Source organism: Moschus berezovskii, chromosome 2 (genome assembly GCF_049115385.1).
Source record: "Moschus berezovskii isolate FMDL1 chromosome 2, NW_MosBer_1.0, whole genome shotgun sequence".
Taxonomy (NCBI): domain Eukaryota; kingdom Metazoa; phylum Chordata; class Mammalia; order Artiodactyla; family Moschidae; genus Moschus; species Moschus berezovskii.
In genome coordinates this window covers 43959494-43983583 of record NC_142461.1, presented here as the reverse complement: position 1 = coordinate 43983583, position 24090 = coordinate 43959494, and the positions used below count along the sequence as shown (strand labels likewise).

General features: G+C 40.2%; 1 non-coding gene across 1 annotated transcript; it reads left to right on the top strand.

Annotated features, from left to right (window-relative positions):
- Positions 1-16513: 16513 nt before the first annotated feature.
- LOC129538724 (U6 spliceosomal RNA) lies at positions 16514-16618 on the top strand. The gene has a single exon (XR_008682274.2). It is a non-coding gene; the product is annotated as a U6 spliceosomal RNA (small nuclear RNA).
- The last annotated feature ends 7472 nt before the right edge of the window (positions 16619-24090 follow it).

Genomic DNA, 24090 nt, shown 5'->3' with positions numbered 1-24090 from the left:
GGCTATTTTGACCTATTTTTTAGTAAAGATACCACATTTGGCACAGTAGCTGCAGCTAGGGTTCCCACTTGTTTAAGTTTGTGATAGTTCGCTATCCTCTGCCATGATCCATCTGATTTTTCAGGGACCATACAGTGAATCAGAAAAGAATAGTATCCACTACCTCAGCAACCTGTAAGTCTGGAGAGTAGTACTCAGCTCTGCTAGTCATCCAGGCTGCAATATTGCTTTAATTTTAATTCCTTGTCAGGTGGAGAGTAGTGGTACAAATTGAAGAGCTTCCTCTATTAGTTTTCTATTGTTGCTGTAACAAATTACTACAAATTTAGTGTTTAAAACAACAGAAATTTATTATTTTACAGTTTTGAAGGTCTCACTGTGATAAAATCAAGGTATTGGGAGAACTATATTCAGTCTGGAGGATCTGGGGAGAATCTCTTCCCTTGACTTTTCCAGTTTCTAGAGTCTTCTACATCCCTTGGTTTGTGACCTCTTCCTCTGCCTTCAAAGCCAGCATCATATCATCTTCAGATCTCTCTTTAAATCAGATTTTCCATTCTGCCTCCTTTTTCCATTTATAGACCCACGATAACATTGGGCCTCCCAGATAATCTCAGATAATCTCTTTGGCCAAAGTTCAGCTGGTTAGCAACCTTAACCCTTTGCCGTGTAACTTATTTACAGGTTCCAGGGAGTAGGACATGGGCATCCTTGCAAAGTCATTATCCTGCTACCATGCTTCCACTAACTTCCTCTAACATAACACTCCTCAGTCAAGTAATGAATGTGAGGGCTCTGTCAACCTCTAGGTAAATTCAGCCTAATGATGCATTTAGTGCTTGAAAAATCATCACTGCATGGCCCACTGATCCACTGTATTCACTGTAAGATGGACTTGGGACTGGACTCTATCACATGACTTCTGTAGCCCTGATAGATGATACTCTATCACTATCATCTATAATCCAGTACCCAATAGTCCTTGGAAAATCTGCTTTTCCTGAGTGTGCCATTATCGGATAAATAACCATAAGTCCTTTGGGGGTAGATTGGGGAAGTAACTACTGCTATGACATCACATACTGCTATGTGATGTCATAGTTCTGTGACATCATAGCACCTTTCCTCCAAAGGAAATAACCTTCCCTTCAACTAGTGGATTCTGTGAGGGACTGTGATTTTCCAAAATACAGCATCTGACATCAGTTTTCTGTTGGCCCACTACTGATTTTTTGTGATACAAGAAACACCATCATCAGAGGCTCAATTGTCTTGCCCCTAGAAATACTTTGATCTGTTAGATATCTTCACAGATTCCTGTGGGGCATGGGCTCCTCATTGTTATTCTAGCTAAACACCCATTATGGAAATTATATTCACCTTGCTTCTGATGGTTAAATGCTGCCACCTGGCCTCTAGTGGGCTGGAGGCTTATCATCCCCAATGATGCTAAGTAGCACAGGTCTGTAATAACCTTCATTTCACCCTGCCTGGCTCACAAATGATAACCACCATTAACTTCTCTCCTCCTCTATTGCAATAGGGAAGGAATATCTTCTGGACCCTCTGGGGAACATACAGAGCTGGGTTTTTTTGTGTTTTTTTTTTTACTTTTTTATTGTGTAATAAATCCATTCATAGATGTTCACATCTATGATCCTTTTGACCCTTTCCTTAATATGCTGCCAAGACAATTCTGGCATCTCCACTTTATTTACTCTAGGCCTCCAGAAAATGGGAGGCTTGTGAGTTAAGTTGCCATTGCTGCAGTAGATTAGGCTGGGCTCCAGTAGCCCTTGCCAGGATGTAGATCCTGCCAGCATTCCTAGCAATACACTTTTCCTTATCAAACCTTATATTCCTCCTCTCTGAACAGCCTCAAGTTGCATTCCCAAGCATGTTGCCTTGAAATTTGTTGGTATATATAAGCCCATGTGTGCATACACACGTGCTAAGTCACTTTAGTCATGTCTGACTCTAGGTGACCCCACAGACTGTAGTCTGCCAGACTCCTCTGTCCATGGGATTCTCCAGGCAAAAAACTGGAGTGGGCTGCCATGCCCTCCCCCAGAGGATCTTCCCAACCCAGAGATCAACCCGGGGTCTGCTGCATTGGCAGCAGAGTCTTTACCATCTGAGCCACCAGGGAAGCCCCCATCTGTAAGCCCTTTGGTGCATAATTCCCCTTTTCCCATAGTGTCGGACATTGTGAGAAATTGTAATTTTCCAATGTGGTACTTGACATCAGCTTTCTACTCTCCCACTATTGATGTTCCAATCGTATAAGTCAAGCAACAGAATCATCAAATGCCCCCCTTTCTTGCCCCTAGGAATAGCGTAGTCTCTTAGTTACCTTCCCAGAGTCCTTGGTTCATGGGTCCTCATTGTCATTCTAGCTATTTTCCTTTTATGGAAATTACACTCATCTGATGCATGAACAGTGCTTCGTGCTTGCACTATAGTAAGACTTGACCCTAGTTTTTGTTATAGACCAGAGGTGGGTCCATGAGGGCCCATGAGCTGGACACTGAAAGTTGTTGTAAAATTAAAGAGCAGAGCCATGCCCATTTATACATTATCTATGGCTATGTTCATGCTACAAAGGCACAGTTTAGTAATAGAAACAAGGGCCATATGGCCTGCAAACCCTAAAATATTGAATTTCCAACTCTTTTAAAAAGTTTGCCAACCCTAGTCTACATCAGTTATGTCTAATAGACCTTTCTGTGGTGATGAAACTGTCTAACTGCATGGTCCAACATGGTAGCTCCTAGCCACAAGTATTTACTGAGAACATGTAATATGGCTAGTGACAGAGAAAAGATTCTTGATTTTATTTCATTTGCATTATAGTTACATGAGGCTTGTGGCTGTCAGAATGGCCAACACAAATGTTAAACAATGAAGAAGTCCAGAAAAAGTAGAGATCTCAAGGAGGACAAACTCATCTTGAAGTCATCGTTGCAGGAAAGGATCTTGCACAGTCTTCAGAAAATGCAAGGCTGTTTTCTTCCAACCGAGGGGAAAGGCTCACCTTTATTGGTCCAGGGGTCAGAAAAATCTGGGGGTCGACAGAGCTCAAGCACCTCCATCCCGAAGTCCTCATTCTAGGTCTCAAGTTGTGGATGACTTCAAGAGGCTGACTTCATAGTTCCACCACCTATATCTAAATCTTGGGTCTGATTATTAGTACAGCCTTCTGGATCTTTTTAAACAATTCCGCTGATGCATTTGGTTTTCAGACCATGCCTTGAATTGATAGGTTGTTGATCTGAGTCTTCTATTTTCTTCCTTCATTTTTATGTTAACAACAGCAACTAATATCCCAGTCCTCATATCTTTCAAGCTTTGGAGCTACTGCATAAACCAGTACCTCTCCTTCCACAGGATGCCCTTCTCAATCCAAAATAGGTGAAATCTAAGAAACCAGTGCTTTGCCACGCCAGAGGTAATCATCACCCAACTTAAGTGGGGCTAGCCCATCTTTCCCATCAGTATCTGAGTGTCTGCTTCCTATAACAACTGTTGGGATCAACGTCCTTAGGCTGGGTTCTTCCAGAAGCAGCCTCTGAACAAGGATTTGAGTGTATGTGGTTCATGGGGGGCTGATTCTAGGAGAGAGGGGTCAGGGAATGAGACAGTAAGACAGGAAAGCGTAGGAAGCCAGTATAAGGTATGTTAATAAACAAGTCACTGTGGAGTGCAACTGGGGTTCATTCCTGCTGGGACCTCTGGGACACGTTATAGAGCATATCTCAGACTTGTCCTTCTATAGCCCTGACTGAGCAATGCTCCCAACAAGTCAATTTTCTGGCACTTCCTGCCTGTCCTATTCAGAAGATGAGATAAAAATTCTCAGGTGAAGAGTTGCAGGTGTTTGCCATCTTCATATTCAGGAATGGTGTGTGTTGGGGTGACATGAACAGGGGGCATCAATGACATCTGCTACAACACTGACTGCGTTAAAAGGTTTGTGAGTTCATAATGGAACTCATACAAAGAGGAGTGGTCAAAGCAATAAAAGCAAGAATCAAAATGCAACACATACACACACCCTCCTTGGTCCCCACTGGATGTCATCGGTATACAATACTTCACTCTAACAATTGGTAATTAAAGGGGAAAATGAAGCATTGAATCTAACTTTCGAATTGTGTTTCAGCATAATCAGCCCTGGTCAATGAGAAAAAAGTTAAAGAAAAATTATCATTTTCACCATTGTTTTGTAGGGGCAAAATAACATAAAGTCACTAATTTGCTTTAACATATTTCAGAATAAAAGAGGGGATGGGTGAAACAAGTAATGAGAAATCTTGATAAATGTCGAATAAATGGTGGTTCACTATACATTTTTTTTTTTTTTTTTACTAAAAGAGAAAGTTCTTTTCTTCTCCCTTCCAGCACTGTCATTAGCCTTGGGTTGCATACACATTCTTAAAATTCTGATTACCCATTATTAAGATAAACAAAGCCCTAAATAATGAACTGCAATTGACAGCTTTTTTTCCTAAGTTGCATGTTCCAAATCATGGTGCCCATCTCTGCTTTGATCACACTATAACCTTCAAATTTCCCTAATGAACTGTTTCACTTACACAAAACGTGATATGAAATCTTTCCCATGTACACATCTCATAGGTTTGTTGTGTGGATTTTAAAAATAGTGACTATGGAGCTCCCATCAGAGCGTTTGGATCAAGGGGAAGGTCCTAAGTGTTGACACTAGATGTTTCCCACTATCTCCTCCCCTTCCCAAACCTAAGAAGGAAAAAGATCCTTTCAGTTCCTTCCAAATGTAAATATATTACCTGAGTAGGACACTAAGTTAACTTATTAGCACCTTTTAACACATAAGCAGAGTTTACTTTATCAGATTAACTGCAGCAAAAAAAGTCCCTAGGCAATGGGAATCCAGCTTCATGAATGTCAACAGGGATAAGGTAGTGGAGAAAAGGAAATAAATAAAATTCTATCTTAAATTGTTTGTGGATACATACTTTCTGATCTTTCCCAGACTCTGATGTTGGGAATGATTGAGGGCAAGAAGAGACGGGGACCACAGAGAATGAGATGGTCGGAAGGCATCAGCGACTCAATGGACATGAGTTTGAATAAACTCCAGGAGATAGTGAAGGACGGGGGAGCTTGGCGTGCTGTAGTCCATGTGGTTGCAAAGAGTTGGACACAACTGAGTGACTGAAGAAAACTCTTGAGAGTCCCTTGGACTGCAAGGAGATCCAACCAGTCCATTCTAAAGGAGATCAATCCTGGGTGTTCATTGGAAGGACTGATGCTAAAGCTGAAGCTCCAATGCTTTGGCCACCTCGTGTGAAGAGTTGACTCACTGGAAAAGACTCTGATGCTGGGAAGGGTTGGGGGTGGGAGGAGAAGGGGACGACAGAGAATGAGATGGCTGGATGGCATCACCAACTCGACAGAGGTGAATTTGAGTGAACTCCGGGAGTTGGTGATGGACAGGGAGGCCTGGCATGCTGTGATTCATGGGGTCGCAAAGAGTCGGACACAACTGAGCAACTGTACTGAACTGAACTGAACTGAGTGACTGAAAAATAGCAACAATGTACTTTCTGGGTGGCTATTGTTATCAATCTCATTTAATCATCACAGACCTCTGTTTAACAGAGATGACTACAATAAGCTTAAATCATGGTCCCAGGTTCCAATAGCTAACAATAACAGGTAGCATGAATCTTCTGACTCCACAGTCCAAATGAAGAGTGGATGTCTGGAGCCCAGAATGAGAACACTGAAGAAGAGCAAACAGCAGAGTGAGAACTTCTTAAACAAATGTTGTCCTTTAAAGCATACATATGGAATCAAGAAAAATGGTACAGTTAAGCCTATTTGCAGGGCAGAAAATGAGGTGCAGATGTAGAGAATGAGCCTGTGGACACAGAGGACAGGGAAAGGGAGGGTGGGACGAATTGGGAGATTGGGATTACATATGTGCACTACCATGGATCAAATAGGTAGCTAGTGGGAAGCTGCTATAAAGCACGGGAGCTCAGCTCAGTGCTCTGTGACCTAGAGGGGTGAGATGGGGAGTGTGGTGGGAGGGGGGCTCAAGAGGGAGGCATAGATAGCTGATTCACATTGTTGTACAGCACAAACTAATACAACACTGCGAAGAAAAAATTTAATAAAGCTTTGTCATACTTAAAAAAGGGAGAAAAGGTGGGATATTTGCCCCCTAGACAAGGGGTCCCCTTAGGCCTCCCTGATGTATCTGGGATTTCAGTTTCTGTATTTGTCTCAAGTTCAGTTCAGTTCAGTTCAGTTCCTCAGTTGTGTCTGACTCTTTGTGACCCCATGACCTCAGCACATCTAGCCTCCCTGTCAATCAGCAACTGCTGGAGTCTACCCAAACCCATGTCCATTGAGTCGGTGATGCCATCCAACTATCTCATCCTCTGTCACCCTCTTCTCCTCCTGCCATCAATCTTTCCCAGCATCAGGGTCTTTTCAAATGAGTCAGCTCTCCATATCAAGTGGCCAAAGTATTGGAGCTTCAGGTTCAACATCAGTCCTTCCAATGAACACCCAGGACTGATTTTCTTTAGGATGGACTGGTTGGATCTCCTTGCAGTCCAAGGGACTCTCAAGAATCTTCTCCAACACCACAGTTCAAAAGCATCAATTCTTTGGCATTCTGTTTTCTTTATAGTCCAACTCTCACATCCATACATGACTACTGGAAAATGTCTCAAACTAGTCAATCCTAAGGGAAATCAACTCTGAATATCAGTGAAAGGACTGATGCTGAAGCTCCAAGACTTTTGTCACCTGATGCGAAGAGCTGACTCACTGGAAAAGACCCTGATGCTGGGAAAGATTGAGGGCAGGAGGAGAATGGGGTGACAGAGGATGAGATGGTTGATTGGCATCACTGACTTGATGGATATGAGTTTGAGCAAGCTCCAGGAGTTGGTGATGGACAGGGAAGCCTGGCATGCTGCTGTCCATGGGGTCACAAAGAGCTGGACATGATTGAGCAAACGAACTGAACAGCGAAAAGCAAAATAAGACATTTCAAAATTTCTTAAAGAACAGTTTCCAAATTATACCTATAGAATATATTATGATTCTGAAAAAATCTAATTTCAGTTTTTGTATTTTTGACTTCATGCATGCGTGCTTAGTCACTTCAGTTATGTCTAACTCTTTGTGACTCTGGACTGTAGCCCACCAGGCTCCTCTGTCCATGGCATTCACTAGGCAATAATACTGGAGTGGGTTGCCACACCCACCTCCCAGGGATCTTCCCAACCCAGTGATCGAACCAGAGCCTCCTATGTCTCCTGCACTGCAGGCAGACTCTTTACCACTGAGCCACGGAGAAAGCCCTCTTGACTTCATGTATGATATTTGAGATATCTGATGTTTTTTCTTGAAAAACTATCGATAATTACCCCTATTTTAGTTATTTGAAATCCAAGGCATAGTGAATTTTAATGGCAAAAGACTCCCCATTTTTAACATCCTTTCCTGTGGAAAACACTTTAAAAAGGAAAGATTCTTGCATATCTTGCTGATTTTATAAGCCACACGTATTTGTAGCTTTAAAAATTCAATCATTAGAAAAATCTATAAATGAGACAGTTTCCTCCACAATCCTATTTTTCAGCAGGAACCCCAGTTAATAGCTATATGGCTCTTCTTTCAAACTTTTTATTTTGCAGAGTTTACAAAGCACTTTCACATACTTCATCTCACTGAAACCTCACAACAGCAGTATTCAATTATAAATGTGAGATTGGGGAAATTGTTTTCCAGTGAACTTTAATAACCTTCTCACAAAAGGGAGCTACCATGACTGACTACCTTCTATTCACATTTTTGCAAACCCAGGCCAGGATTTATTTACTGTGACCTTTCATGCTCCATTCATACAGCAAAGAGCAAACTGGGCGGCAGAGAGCAGAATCAATCCAAAATCTGCTAAGCGTTTTGGTTCTATCAGCTACAGCCTCAACACAAAACGTTTGCATGGATAACAGATAAAGATGAAACAGTGTTCCAAAACACCATCAAGGATGCTTCTTCAAGATCACTCTAACAAAGAAAAATCTGGGACCTGCCAGTCTAAATTGTGGTATAACACTGAGTTCAAATTACAGTAAATTGTATCTCTTCCCACATAAGCGGGTACAGATAGACTTAACACACCAATTACCGCTGGAGATAAAGTAACAGCTCTCAAATTAATGGAATAAAACAAGTCCCCCCAGGCTAAAGGCACAGTCTTGGGGTTAGCTGCTTAATTAGTAGGCTCTTTGTTCTAATAAATCTTTTAGACAAGATCTTGAAATCAAGTCTGGGTCATGGGGAGGAGGGTATTAGAGAGAGCTTGAGAGTCTTGGGTGAATCTGGTCACCATATTTTTTAAAACAGACTAATGAAAGATAAGGACCTTGATTCCAAAAAGAGACAAATCAATCTCATCTCTTGAGTTAGTTTGTATGTAACGAACTGTTTCCTTTGGCCTAGGAAGTAGCTTCAATGAAACCATTATAATGGCAAGGACTAACCATGATTAAATTTCCCTCCAAGGACAAAGGAAAAGATAGTTAATTTTTTTTAGTCTTAATCCATTTTCCAAATCATAAAACCGTTTAATAGATTAGTCATTTTTAGTATTGTGGCTTTAACACTTGATACTTGTGTATTTCTCTTCAATTCTTTGGTCTCAACCAGAAGCAGCAGGAAGTGGTGCTGAAATGGATTTGATTTCCACTGAAACAAACAGGCAACAGCAAGTCTCTGAGCTCCCTGGCCTCAGAGCAAAATGTAGAGTGATCTGGAATACTGTGACCTCGCTTGAAATGTTGTAATGGCCCTGATAGTGATTCATGTCTGCACAAAACAAACAGCTATCTCTTTAACCCATCACAGCTTAGGCGTGGCCTCCACCACAGAGCTGCCTTTGGTCAGCTCTGCTGGCTTTGATGATGAGAATCTGGCAACCCGTCTAAAGAAAAGACATTCAGGGAATTTTAAGTGGTTTGGCTCAGCAGTTGTCATGTACAAATGATGTTCATTTATATTTTACTAGCCAAAATCTAATGCCGCCCCAAATTGGGAAAGAAATATTTCAAATACTCATCATGCCCAATCCTTCTTTAATGTAAAAAATGAGCTGTCCTACCTTTTTCCATCCTAGTCTCAGAAGGGAGATTTAATATTTCCTGACAGTGCTTTAAATACTTTGCTGTTCAGACGTCAATGAATCCACAATAATTATATCAGTTAAACCAAAGCTGTTTTAAGCTTAGGGTACTTTTGAACTCCTTATCCTGGCCTTCTTCCTTTGATATTAGGTTTAATAGAGAAAGAACCAGTACTCAGATGGGTCACTGCTTAACCACTTAACCCATTTACCTATCAGTTGTTTTTTTGTTTGTTTGTTTGTTTCTTGTTTTCATCTGTCAGTTCAGAGGTCTACAATTTCCCTGCCTCCTCCTTTCCAGGGACTTAATTGCACAGACTCTAGGAGCCTATGTTATTCTCAGTGGAGGTTTTCAAGGAAGGCCCAGTCAGTCAGTCAGACAATTCAGTCGCTCAGTCGTGTCCGACTCTTTGCGACCCCGTGAATCACAGCACGCCAGGCCTCCCTGTCCATCACCAACTCCCGGAGTTCACTCAAACTCATGTCCATCGAGTTGGTGATGCCATCCAGCCATCTCATTCACTGTCGTCCCCTTCTCCTCCCGCCCCCAATCCTTCCCAGCATGAGTCTTTTCCAGTGAGTCAACTCGTCACATGAGGTGGCCAAAGTATTGGAGTTTCAGCTTTAGCATCAGTCCTTCCAGTGAACACCCAGGATTGATCTCCTCCAGAATGGACTGGTTGGATCAGAATATGAAGCAATAAAGACTTCAGTAGATTATCATTAAGAATTGACTTAATAGTGTCTAACTAAGCCTTTTATAGGAGCTTTTATTTTGTCATTGCCATGAAGGAGACTGAAGAATTATCTTTGTTTCACAGATGAAGAAAGTGTGAGATAGTACACCATTGTTTTTGTTTGTTTGTTTGTTTTTGGTGAAGGAGGTATGGGTAAGTACCAGATTTTTTCAGTTCAGTTCAGTTCAGTTGCTCAGTCATGTCCGACTCCCTGTGATCCAATGAATCACAGCATGCCAGGCCTCCCTGTCCATCACCAACTCCCGGAGTTCACTCAGACTCATATCCATCAAGTCAGTGATGCCATCCAGCCATCTCATTCTCTGTTGTCCCCTTTTCCTCCTGCCCCCAATCCCTCCCAGCATCAGACTCTTTTCCAGTGCGTCAGCTCTTCTCATGAGGTGGCCAAAGTATTGGCGCTTCAGCTTTAGCATCAGTCGTTCCAATGAACACCCAGGACTGATCTCCTTTTGAATGGACTGGTTGGATCTCCTTGCAGTCCAGAGGACTCTCAAGAGTCTTCTCCAACACCACAGTTCAAAAGCATCAATTCTTCGGTGGTCAGTTTTCTTCACAGTCCAACTCTCACATCCATACATGACTACTGGAAAAACCATAGCCTTGACTAGATGGACCTTTTTTGGCAAAGTAATGTCTCTGCTTTTTAATATGCTATCTAGGTTGGTCATAACTTTCCTTCCAAGGAGTAAGCATCTTTTAATTTCATGGCTGCAATCAGCATCCGCAGTGATTTTGGAGCCCAAAAAAATAAAGTCTGACACTGTTTCCCCATCTATTTCCCATGAAGTGATGGGACCAGATGCCATGATCTTCGTTTTCTGAATGTTGAGCTTTAAGCCAATTTTTTCACTCTCCTCTTTCACTTTCATCAAGAGGCTTTTGAGTTCCTCTTCACTTTCTGCCATACGGGTAGTGTCATCTGCATATCTGAGGTTATTGATATTTCTCCCAGCAATCTTGATTCTGGCTTTTGCTTCTTCCAGCCCAGCATTCCTCACGATGTACTCTGCATATAAGTTAAATAAACAGGGTGACAATATACAACCTTGACGTACTCCTTTTCCTATTTGGAACCAGTCTGTTGTTCCATGTCCAGTTCTAACTGTTGCTTCCTGACCTGCATACAGGTTTCTCAAGAGGCAGGTCAGGTGGTCTGGTATACCCATGTCTTTCAGAATTTTCCACAGTAATTTTTAGCTGTAACTTAATGCTACCTACTCCTCACCACTCCTTCAAGTAATCCAACAATTTCATCATAGTTTTGGCTTCAGTTGATGTACTCATGCTTACTGAACCTCATTCTCCAGTAAAAGAAGAACTTCTCAAAATGTTTTATAGGCAATCTCCAGCCTTCACCACCACAACCATCAAGCAAACATAAGATTACAGTTGAGAATGATTTACCTAAACAAGAAAAACCAAAGAACCCTAAACACATTTGCATAGCCATGAAGCATGTGTAGGAGCTGAAAGGCTTCCCCTTTGTGTGATCTTGGCCCCTCTGGGTCTCTGGACCCAGCTTGGAAGAAGCATAGGAATGGCAGGTATAGACCCTCTTTATTTCTTCAGATGACCCCTTAATCCCCACAGCAGAATCTGTCTTGGCTTCTTCAAAAGTATACACCAAGGATCCCCACCCGCTGGGCCACAGGCCAGTACTGGTCCTTGGCCTTTTAGGAACCAGGCTGTACAGCAGGAAGTGAATAACAGGGAGCAGCAAGTGAAACCTCGTCTGTGTTTATAGCCACTCCCCATCACTCGTATCCACCTTTGCATGGGTTACTGGTTCCTTATGAGGATCATTCCAAAACCATCCCCCAACCCCTGGTCCACGGAAAAATTGTCTTCCACAAAATTGGTCCCTGGTGCCAAAAAGGTTGGAGATCATTGGTGTAAACAATACCACTACAAACTGGTAATCATATTTGGGAACTCTTTGTTTTCCCAAACTCTTTGTTTTCTCCTCTGGAAAAATAAATTAGAAGCCACACATAGTGTGGTCGCTTATTAATTAAAAAAAAAAAAAGCTATCAAAGAGGTTAACATAAATGGCTATGAAATCAGAGCAGGCCTGCAAATACAGATACTGCAGTGTCAAAATAGAAGAGGGATGATAGACAAAGTTTGCCGTGAACTTCTCAGCAAGGTTTATCCTGTTTTCTCTTATTTTCTAACAGTCAGTCATTTGTTATTTTACATTTGACCACATCTTACAAATCTAAACTTTCATTACCTGATGCTCTGTTTTTTTTTTAATTCTGCCTTAATGCCATTTACAATGATGCTCCAAGATAAATAGCAGCAACTAAATTTGCTATGTTAAATGGAAAATTTTTTGATAATAGGCTAACTTAGAATAGGCTACTTCTTTGGGTAATGAGTTTGGACTGTTTGTAGAATTAATGTCAAGTTGGGATGCAGTAGTAGTAAGAACTTTTAAACTGGGGAGGCAGAGGAGCCAAGTCTGATTTTGTCCTTTATTAGTTATATGAGTTGCTTAATAGAATGTGTGTAACTTAAGCATCCTCTTTAGCTTATAAGGAGTATAAAGTTAGGATATGTCAGTTAGCTCAAGCTATACTTGAAGGATGATCATTTGCCCTAATCAGAATGTCAACCCTATGTGTCATCAGTCTTCTATTCAGAAACTTCACCCTCCAGGGGTGCTTCCTAGCAAGGATTTAGCTGTCTTAGCCTCCCAACACCACCAGAGTATTCTTAATTAGTAGAATGTCTGTTAAAAATGGATTTTCGTTGGTAAAATTAATGACTTGTCAATTTGCATTAGGAATGTCAGAAATGGGTTTTAACTGGTGCAAACAGTGAATTTAAAGATATACAGATTGTATAACATATTCTAAAGACTCTCTCTCCCATTGTATAAATAGAGTAAAAATCTACAAAACCCTGTGACCTGTACACCTTAGTGATATTGTTCCTAGATTGTCCAGTGCCTGGCCATTGGCTTAGTCTTCAGGATGCCAGGGCCTGATATCTACCATGAGGTTAGTGGGACTCTGCCTCTAGAAAATGGTCATTTCTGCTTCAAGTGAACATTGCATGCAACCTAAAAGGCCAATAGCTGAAATTTCATTAAACTTACAAACTTGGTTATATGTGCTGTTTTGTGCCTGCTTCATAATAAATGTTAAATAAATACCTTTATGTATGACTAAATTTGGTCAGAAAATTATTTTTAATATAAACTGGTGAAAAGATTATGTTCAACACAGTCACTCTTCACTCATCTCTAGTGGTGGTTACATTATCCACAGAATAATTCTTGCAACATTACCCTTCACTCAGCATTAATCTCTTTTTAGCTACCTGGTAGATATTCTTAATGTCACCCAGGTTTTATGATATAAACCTCACAGATCTCCAGACTCTAGACCCAGAGGGATTCAGTGGGATTCAATGGATGCACAAGGCTCTCCTGGGTGAGTAGTCCCCTCAGGACTCTGTGGTTTGTTCTGACTACTGCACGGTCCTTGTCTCCAAGTTCCAGAGGCAATTAAGATTCCTCCACTGCCCTTAGGAGAACTGAAGACCCAAGGAGTCTTAAGCAATACTTTCTGCAGACTAAGTTTCTTCCATGGAGCCTTGATCAAACCCTTTGGTAATTAACACAGATATGGACATCCTAGAACCATATAGACAGAGATGATGATGATGATGATTGTTAACACAATTTCCACAGAGCTAAAATCAATGTCATCATGGATTATGTTTGGCTGCATGTAAAATAAAACTTCCAGATGTTCAAGCTGGATTTAGAAAAGGCAGAGGAACCAGAGATAAATTGCCAACACCCATTGGATCATCGAAAAAGCAAGAGAGTTCTAGAAAAACATCTACTTCTGTTTTATTGACTATGCCAAAGCCTTTGACTGTGTGGATGACAACAAACTGTGGAAAATTCTTCAAGAGATGGGATTACCATACCACCTAACCTGCCGCCTGAGAAATATGTATGCAGATCAGGAAGCAACAGTTAGAACTGGTCATGGAACAACAGACTGGTTTCAAATAGAAAAAGGAGTACGTCAAAGTTATATATTGTCAGCCTGCTTATTTAACTTATATGCAGAGTACATCATGAGAAACACTGGGCTGGATGAAGCACAAGCTGGAATCAAGATTGCCAGGAGAAATATCAGTAACCTCAGATATGCAGATGACACCACCCTTATGGCAGAAAGTGAGGAAGACCTAAAGAGCCTCTTGATGAAAATGAAAGAGGAGAGTGAAAAAGTTGGCTTAGTACTCAACATTCAGAAAACAAAGATCATTTGTAAAGTAATTAGCCTCAAATTAAAATTAAAAAAAAAAAAAAAACCTGATCATGGCATCTGGCCCCATCACTTCATGGCAAATAGATGGGGAAGCAATGGAAACAGTGAGAGACTTTATTTTGGGGGGCTCCCAAATCACTGCAGATGGTGACTGCAGCCATGAAATTAAAAGATACTTGCTCCTTGGAAGAAAAGTTATGACCAACATAGACAGCATATTAAACAGCAGAGACATTACTTTGCCGACAAAGGTCTGTCTTGTCAAAGCTATGGTTTTTCTAGTAGTCATGTACGGATGTGAGAGTTGGACTGTAAAGAAAGCTGAGAGCCAAAGAATTGATGCTTTTGAACTGTGGTGTTGGAAAAGACTCTTGAGAGTACCTTGGACTGCAAGGAGATCCAACCAGTCCATCCTAAAGGAAATTAGTCCTGAATATTCATTGGAAGGACTGATGTTGAAGCTGAGACTCCAATAATTTGGCCACCTGATGAGAAGAACTGACTCACTGGAAAAGACCCTGATGCTGGGAAGATTGAGGGCGGAAGGAAAAGAGGATAACAAAGGATGAGGTGGTTGGACGGAATCACTGACTCAATAGACATGAGTTTGAGTAGGTTTTGGGAGTTACTGATGGACAGGGAAGCCTGGCATGCTGCAGTCCATGGGGTTGCAGAGAGTTGGACATGACTGAGTAACTGAACTGAAAATAAAACTCGATGAATATTGGTTTAAACCACTAAAGTTTTTTTCTTTTCATATATACATCTAGAGTTGGGCAGTCTAAAGCTGGTACTAGGCCTCAGTGATGCAATCTGGAACCCAAAGCCTATCTTCCTGCTCCATTACCATTTGTTTGTGGCCCTTGCCCTCATGCTTTCAAGATGAGTGCAGTATCTCCAGGCATCTGATGGGGAAGCACAGAGAGCAAAGAGATTTAACAAAATAATATTTTGCCTTTTTACTCGGAAGGAAAAGTCTCTCTAGGGAGTTAAAGTTACATTGACTTTGACGTCCCCTAGCTACAAGGCAGTAGGGAAATGGAGCATGACAGGAAACTAGTAGTGCTTAGTTATCTTGCTATTTATTGGTCATTTTGTCATATACTCAGGACTTCCCTGGTGGCTCAGTGGTAAAAAATCTGCCCGTAATGCGGAAGACCTGGGTTTGATCCCTGGGTCAGGAATATCTCCTGGAGAAGGAAATGGCTACCCACTCCAGGATTCTTGCCTGGAGAATTCCATGGACAGAGGAGGTTGGTGGGCTACAGTCCATGGGGTCACAAAAAGTCAGACACAACTGACTAACGGTTGTCATATATTTTACATACTTAGCATCTCTTACATGATCCGGTGACCATTTTCTAGATAATGAAACTGAGAGTCAAAGACTTTTTGTAACTTAACTGAGAAAATGGTATATCAGGGATTTGAATCCAGGTCAACTTGATCGATAGCAGCAACAACAACAATAACAATAATAGCCAAAATCAATCTAATGCTTGCTATGTGTCAGATATCCGTCTATATGTTTTATATGCACTGACTTACTTCCTCCTCATAGAAACCCTCTTAGGAAGGCATTTTTATTATCTTTATTGTCATATGAGGAAACCAAGTTTCAGAGAAGTTAAGGAACTTGGGTAGAGTCACTCAGGTTATGAGAAGTGAAATTGAGTTTAACCCAGTTCTGTTGTGAAGCCTTAGTTTTTGACAACCCACTATGCAGCCGGTGAAAAATCAGATCCTTCAAACTGTGAACACTGCCACCATCTTACGTGGGGAATAGAGGCACCAAGCAAACAAGGCAATAGTTAAATATCAATAAGGCAAATATCAATACTCCAACTTAGAAGAATTAAATAGAGGAGACACCTGAGAATGGAAGCTGAAGATTCCAGCAACAGTAAGAAAATGAGTAAGGTCCAAGATGGTGTTTAAGCATATGTCAGAATATCCACTTAATATTTTTCCCTGATAGGAAGGCCTTCTTTCTCTACACTGGTGTGTACTCTTGATGAAGTCACAAGGAAATATCTACCACAGGAGATGACCATTGCTCATTGCCTGCCCAACAACCATTCTCTAATTCTTTACTAACAGAATGTCCCATTTTACTAAGGTCAGGAGTAGGCTCAGTTAAAATGATTCACTTCCATAGACTTCCTTGCCTCTATGGGCTGGCCATATGACCCAAGATTGTCCAATCTTGTATAAGTAAACACAGTCTTTTGCTTAGGGCTTCCTGAAAAGTTACTATTTGTTGCTAAAAAGATACAAGCTTGGGCTTGCTTTGGCAATACTAAAAATGGAACAATATAAAGAGTAGCATGGCCCTGTTCAAGGATGACATACATATTTCTGAAGTGTTCTATACTTTGCAGAGTTCTCAGAAGATTTGATATTTCACTGGCTTATACCAAGAGAACAAATGAGTCAAAGCACAATGTATAGAATCAAATATTAAAACAGATTTTTTTTCCTCACCAAAAGGGGAGAGAGAGAAAGACAGAGGAGGAGGGAGACAAGCTCTACTGGCTCATGTGTGCATGCATGCTCAGTCACTTCAGTCGTGTCCAACTCTTTGCAACCCTGTGGACTGTAGCCCTCCATGCATTTTCCCTTTATTCATTCTTCTTCTTCCTGCCTGAATGTAGTCGTGATGTCCAGTGGGGCAGCAACCATCTCATGAGCCTAGGGATTATAAATTCTTGCTAAGGATGGCACAGCAGAAAGATAAACAACTGCTTAACTGCCAAGTCCCTGATAGGTATGAGAAGTCTCTGTACCAGCCTAAGCTTGCCTATCTCTGGATTTGTGATGATTTACAAAAAATAAACCTCTATTTAATTAAGCTGCAGTAGCTTTATTGTTGCTGTTGTTATTGTTACAGGAAGCTGAAGACAATACCAACTGACAGAGGTAGGCTTGCTATTCTCCCCTTCGATCAGGTTTATTCTTTGTTTACTACCAAAGTTATCTCCAGCGTAAGATATATCATTTCCATTGGCCTAGCTTCAACTGTATCGGGGACCAGGTGTGATGTTAATAAGCCTGGAAGGAGAACACTTACGGCTCTGGGACCTTGTACTAAAGAAGGCCTCAAAGTAGCAACGTGACATTGTACAGAGGATGGGCTTTGGTAAATCTAAACTTCACGACAATTTTCACTCCTCCCCTCTGAGCTTCAGCTTCCTCACCTCTGAAATGAAGACTGTACAAATCGACCTTCAATGTTTACTGAGAGTTGCATGGAATGCCAAACTTGAGTGTTACATATATGCATATTTTCCATTGTTATGAAGTCACCTCTCTTACTAATGCAAATATGGAACAGATCATCTCACCCTCTACTACTCCTTCCTCAACGCATCCTTCTGTATTCTTTTTATAATAAGAATGGGTTTTGGAAAAGGATCTGCCCCTAGGATTTGGTCTTGGTTTTCATTTTATGTACTTGTTGAGGCTAAAAAAAAATTTGGTGGGGAAGGAAGTGGGAAGAAGAAAAAGGTCTATAGAGTTCATAACCCTAAGAATATATGACACTGCTTTCGGGGAGAAGAGACCCCACAAGAAGAGAGCAAACATCTCCCCTTTCCTCAGAACTTGCCTTTTTCCCAAATGAAAAGGAGATCTGAGTTTGTGACCAGTATGTTTAAGCTCATAAAGTATAACTGTATTTTTAATTAGGATTTTCCTTGAGAGCTAAATCTTCCAAATATGCTCTTGGTATCAAGTCATAATCATTTGTACTATACATTTGTAATATGTTCGTATATACATACCACATACATATTTATATGTAACATTAGAGTCTGTTACCATGACAACTATTACAGTACTAACAAATTAAGCATTGTGACTCCACTGTAATAAGAAAAAAAGAAATTCAAATGAAACACCAAGCATTTGCTTAAGTACAAATAGCTTTAGCAATTAAATACACAGAGACAATACAAAAAACCCACAAATTAATATTTAGAAGCCTTTTCCAGTGTGAAAATCAGCTTTGATGTTATTTTCCCTTTTCCATTGCACTGCATTGTACATCTTTATAAATTAAGTTTGGCATTGGGTTAATGAGAATAGATCTGCTGTGTTGGAGCCCTCACCCACCCCGAAGCTCAGCTACCATTCTGAATAGTGACACCTTCCATAGTCAGTGAGAAAGATTTTATGGCTCTCTTTATTCATCAGAAAGAGGACTTTTTAAAAAGCAAGCTTAAATGTGAAGTTGGTCTTACATCTCCTGTTTCGCTCAGACAACATGTAGAACCACCCCTGGGGTTTTGAATATATTAACATCCTTTTACAATTAACCCTAATGGGACAAGTGTAGCATTTTTCCAAGTAGATATATTCAAAGCTGGAAAATACATAGTGTTTAAATAGATCTCATTATATCAGCTACACCAAATCTCTCCTCTTTATATACAGAGGATTGTACCTCTTTTCACTGTCATGCAACATTAAAATAGGAAGGCATACACAAGGATGACATGGATTTGACAAAAAATTAATGATTTGTACATCACTTTAATGCTTCAAATCTGCAATTCATGTATGCTAATTAGTTCATAATGGGCTGTTGAAGAACAGAGCTGTCATCCTGCTGCTTCACAGGTTTCTGGAAGCTCCGATTCAGCACAGACTTGCCCGGTTGGCTGCTGGATTCTGGGCTGTAACATGGCAGATCTATGAGAGCATCCCCTCCCCCCCAACACAATTGTGGTGCTGGATGTGGTGCTTTAATCTATCAGAGTTACGATGGCACATCTCAAATAAGTGATTCCTGGGTGCTGCAGTACATACCAGGAGCAATAGCAGAGCATCACTATATCTAAATGATTGATTTCTGGATTTTAGGCTGTCAGGCTGTGCCTCAGAGGGCAGCTGTCAGCCTCCTAAATGTATGAAGTTGTATTATGCAGCACATTTTGAAAATGTGTGTACAACTTTTTTTTTTTTTTAAACAGATAAAAAGAGCTGTAAAACTTGGGGAGAAGAAACAAATGGGGCTAAAAAGATGAGGTGCCTTTTTTTCTTTTTTTTTTTTTTTTTTGCTGTGAAATCATGTCTGTTTTCGCCAAAGCAAGGAAAGCAGCTACCAGTCCCATTTTCCTTTGGTATTTATGCTGCTAGGGCGTAGACAAAGCCTGTCGCAACAGCAGGAGAGGGTGAGCTTAACTGCTTCACAGACCAAATGGAGACACTAGGGCTTGCTGGGAGCTGTGAGATTTGAAAACACACTGCTCAGTTTTTACTGGTGAGAAAACTGATTTTCCTTGATCTCATGATAGAGGCTTGACCCAATATGTTTCTCATATCACCTCTGCTGATCTGTGAACCCAGCTACTGTGCATGTCTGGAGACGAGTTTCCATAAAGAGAACAGGCATTGAATTCATCTTCAGGCTTGAAGTATCAGTCAGGTTCCTGCTTGCTGAAATTTTGTCTTCAAGACTCTAAAATGAAGATGTATTTAATTAAAAATAATTTTTCACTGGAAAATATGAATCAGAGATGATAATGGAAGAACTGAACTAGGCTAGGAAAAACAATGTTTCAAATGTAGATGAGCTATTAAAAGATTTTTAGATGATGATGAATAGACAGTTAATAAATGTGCAAAATAACTGAAAGGGAGTTTAAAAGTGATCAGATTAATTTAAAAAAACATTTTGTTTAGAGTTTTAGTTAAGGCTTTTATGCCTCCTTAAGCATGGAGGACCAAACATTTACTACTCAGAATAGGTATTTAATAAATGTTGAATGAATGAAGGCTACTTTTCAAATAATGCTGTGATTTAGGAAAAATATAAAATTATATTTCAACCCAAAGGCTGTATATGGCTCTCCAATCAGCAACAGGAAACCTCACATTGACAGGAACGACAATGTCACACTGACAGAATTTTATCTATGTCAAACCTCTGAATAACACTTTCTTATGAAGGAAACTGAACCACAAACTTGAAGCTCCCTCCAAGGTTTGGGTGACCCAAACGTGCAGATCTAAAGTTGTGTCTTAGAAACTATGTAAAAGTGTGATGGCTAGGTGATTTAGTAGATGTGTACTTAACTTAAGAAACTGACAAACTATTTTCCAAAGTGGATGCACCAGTTTACATTCCCACCAGCAGCTTATGAGGGACCCTGTTCTTCCACATCCTCATCAATACTTCACATCTGTTCAGTTCAGTTCAGTTCAGTCGCTCAGTCGTGTCCGACTCTCCGCGACCCCATGAATCACAGCACGCCAGGCCTCCCTGTCCATCACCAACTCCCGGAGTTCACTCAAACTCATGTCCACAGAGTCGGTGATGCCATCCAGTCATCTCATTCTCTGTCGTCCCCTTCTCCTCCCGCCCCCAACCTTTCCCAGCATCAGAGTCTTTTCCAGTGAGTCAACTCGTCGCATGAGGTGGCCAAAGTATTGCAGTTTCAGCTTTAGCATCAGTCCCTCCAATGAACACCCAGGATTGATCTCCTTTAGAATGGACTGGTTGGATCTCCTTGCAGTATAAGGGACTCTCAAGAGTCTTCTCCAACACCACAGTTTAAAAGCATCGATTCTTCGGCGATCAGCTTTCTTCACAGTCCAACTCTCACATCCATACATGACCACGGGAAAAACCATAGCCTTGACTAGACGGACCTTGGTTGGCAAAGTAATGTCTCTGCTTTTTAATATGCTATCTAGGTTGGTCATAACTTTCCTTCCAAGGAGCAAGCGTCTTTTAATTTCATGGCTGCAATCAGCATCTGCAGTGATTTTGGAGCCCAAAAAAATAAAGTCTGACACTGTTTCCACTGTTTTTCCATCTATTTCCCATGAAGTGATGGGACCAGATGCCATGATCTTAGTTTTCTGAATGTTGAGCTTTAAGCCAACCTTTTCACTCTCCTCTTTCACTTTCATCAAGAGGCTTTTGAGTTCCTCTTCACTTTCTGCCATAAGGGTAGTGTCATCTGCATATCTGAGGTTATTGATATTTCTCCCAGCAATCTTGATTCCAGCTTGTGCTTCTTCCAGCCCAGCGTTCCTCATGATGTACTCTGCATATAAGTTAAATAAGCAAGGTGACAATATACAACCCTGACGTACCCCTTTTCCTATTTGGAACCAGTCTGTTGTTCCATGTCCAGTTCTAACTGTTGCTTCCTGACCTGCATACAGGTTTCTCAAGAGGCAGGTCAGGTGGTCTGGGATTCCCATCTCTTTCAGAATGTTCCACAGTTTATTGTGATCGACACAGTCAAAGGCTTTGGCATAGTCAATACTTCACATAGCCCATCTTTTTACCTGTGGACATTCTAATAGGAACATGATTATATCTTGCTGTGATTTTGATTTGCATTTTCCTAATGACTAATGATCAGCATTTTTCATGTCCTTATTTGCCATCCATATAATGGCTTTCTTCCATGAAGTGACTGTTCAAATCTTTGCCAGTGTTTAACTTGGGTTGGATTTTTATTTTAAATCAAGTTTTGAGAGTTCTTTATATTCTGGATATAGGCTTTTTATCAGATATACAGTTTGTAAATATTTTCTCCTATTCTGAGTCTTTGCTTTTTATGTTCTTACACTATTTTTGGAATGTCAGGCATTCTTCATTTTGTGAAGTTCAAGATGTTCAAGAAAAGCCAGAATGAACTTTATGGCCAACCAAATACATACATATATACAGACACATACATATATGTGTATGTGTGTGTGCCATTGGTGTTTTCTTTTCCTAATTAGTCTGTCAGTCTGCTAGAAGTTTATTATTTTATTATCTTCTGAAAAACCAAATTTTGTCTTTATTGATTTTATCCACATTTTTCTGTTTTTAATTTCATTAATTTTGGCTCTCATCTTTACCGTTTCTTTTTAAATGTTCATTATACATTTCATTTGCTTTTATTTTTCTATATCTTAAAGTGGATGCTGAGGTCATTGATTTTAAACCAAAGAGAAATGAAAACATATGTGCATATAGAGATTATTATATAAATAGTCATTTGATTTATTTTTACTACCCAAAACTTGGAATTTGCTCAAATGCTCATCATCAGATATATAAATACAAAAGTTGTGCAATGTTTATGCAATGGACTAGTACTCAGCAATAAAAAGAAAAGAAATATTATCATGCAAACTATGTGGATGCATCTGAAAATAATTATGCTAGTGAAAAAAAGCTACAAAAAGATGTAATACTTATGATTTTAGGTATATAAAAGTATAGAAAATGCAAAGTAATCTATAGTGACCCAGGAAGATTGATAGTTGCCTGGGGATGGACATGGAAGAGTAGTAAAGCAGTGTTCAGAAAGGGGTACCAGGAAACTGTTGACTTTGATGGAAATGTCCATTGGCTTAATTGGAATCAGTGTTTCATGGGTGTACACATATGTTGAACCTGATCAAACTGTTTATTTTAAAAATGTGTAATTTGTTGCATGTATACCCGGGGCGGATTCATGTCAATGTATGGCAAAACCAACCAATATAATATTGTAAAATAATTAGCCTCCAATAAAAATAAAAATTAAAAAAAAGATATCATTTTAAAAATGATAAAGGTCAGGATGGGAAGAAAATATTTGTAATACTTATGTTTGACTCTCCTTGATAATAAGGAGAGAAACAACCAACAAAACAATAGGGAAAAGATTTCAAAAGACATCTCATAAAGAAACATATATGAAGGACCAATAAGCTTATGAAAAAAGGCTCAACAAAATTAATCATCAGGGAAATACAGATTAAAATTGCAGTGAGGTATCACTACATCAACATTAGGATGGCTAAAATTTAAGTGTGATAATGTAAATAAATTGGCAAGAATGCAAAGAAACTGGGATTTTTAATACATTGCTGGAGTGAGCATAAAATGGTAAAACAACATTGGAAAAGTATTTGACTTTTTTTTTTTTTAAGTTGAACTTACATGATCCTTAGGACCCAGCAGTTTCTCTCCTGGATGTTGTACCCAAGAGAATTTAAAGCATACATCCATATATTATAAATATTCATAGCAATTTTATTCAAAATAGATCAGAACTGAAAATCTCTCCTCTGCTTTGGGGACTCCAATTAGATGTATGCTTGATGTTTAAAGTTGTCCCCTCCATCAAGTGATGCTCTATTCATTTTATTTTTCATTTTTAAAAAATTCTCTCAGGATTTTATTTTTCAGTTCAGTTCAGTCACTCAGTCGTGTCTGACTCTTTGAGACCCCATGACTGAAGCACGCCTAGCCTCTCTGTCAATCAGCAACTGCCTGAGTCTCTACCCAAACCCACGTCCATTGAATCGGTGATGCCATCCAACCATCTCATCCTCTGTTGCCCCCTTCTCCTCCTGCCCTCAATCTTTCCCAGCATCAGGGTCTTTTCAAATGAGTCAGCTCTTCACATCAGGTGGCCAAAGTATTGGAGTTTCAGCTTCAACATCAGTCCTTCCAGTGAATACCCAGGACTGATCTCCTTTAGCATGAACTGGTTGGATCTCCTTGCAGTCCAAGGGACTCTCAAGAGTCTTCTCTAACACCACAGTTCAAAAGCATCAATTCTTCTGTGCTCAGCTTTCTTTATAGTCCAACTCTCACATCTATATATGACTACTGGAAAAACCATAGCCTTGACTAGACGGACCTTTGTTGGCAAAGTAATGTCTCTGCTTTTTAATATGCTATCTAGGTTGGTCATAACTTTCCTTCCAAGGAGTGTCTTTTAATTTCATGGCTGCAATCACCATCTCCAGTGATTTTGGAGCCCAGAAAAATAAAGTCAGCCACTGTTTCCACTGTTTCCCCATCTATTTCCCATGAAGTGATGGGACCAGATGCCATAATCTTAGT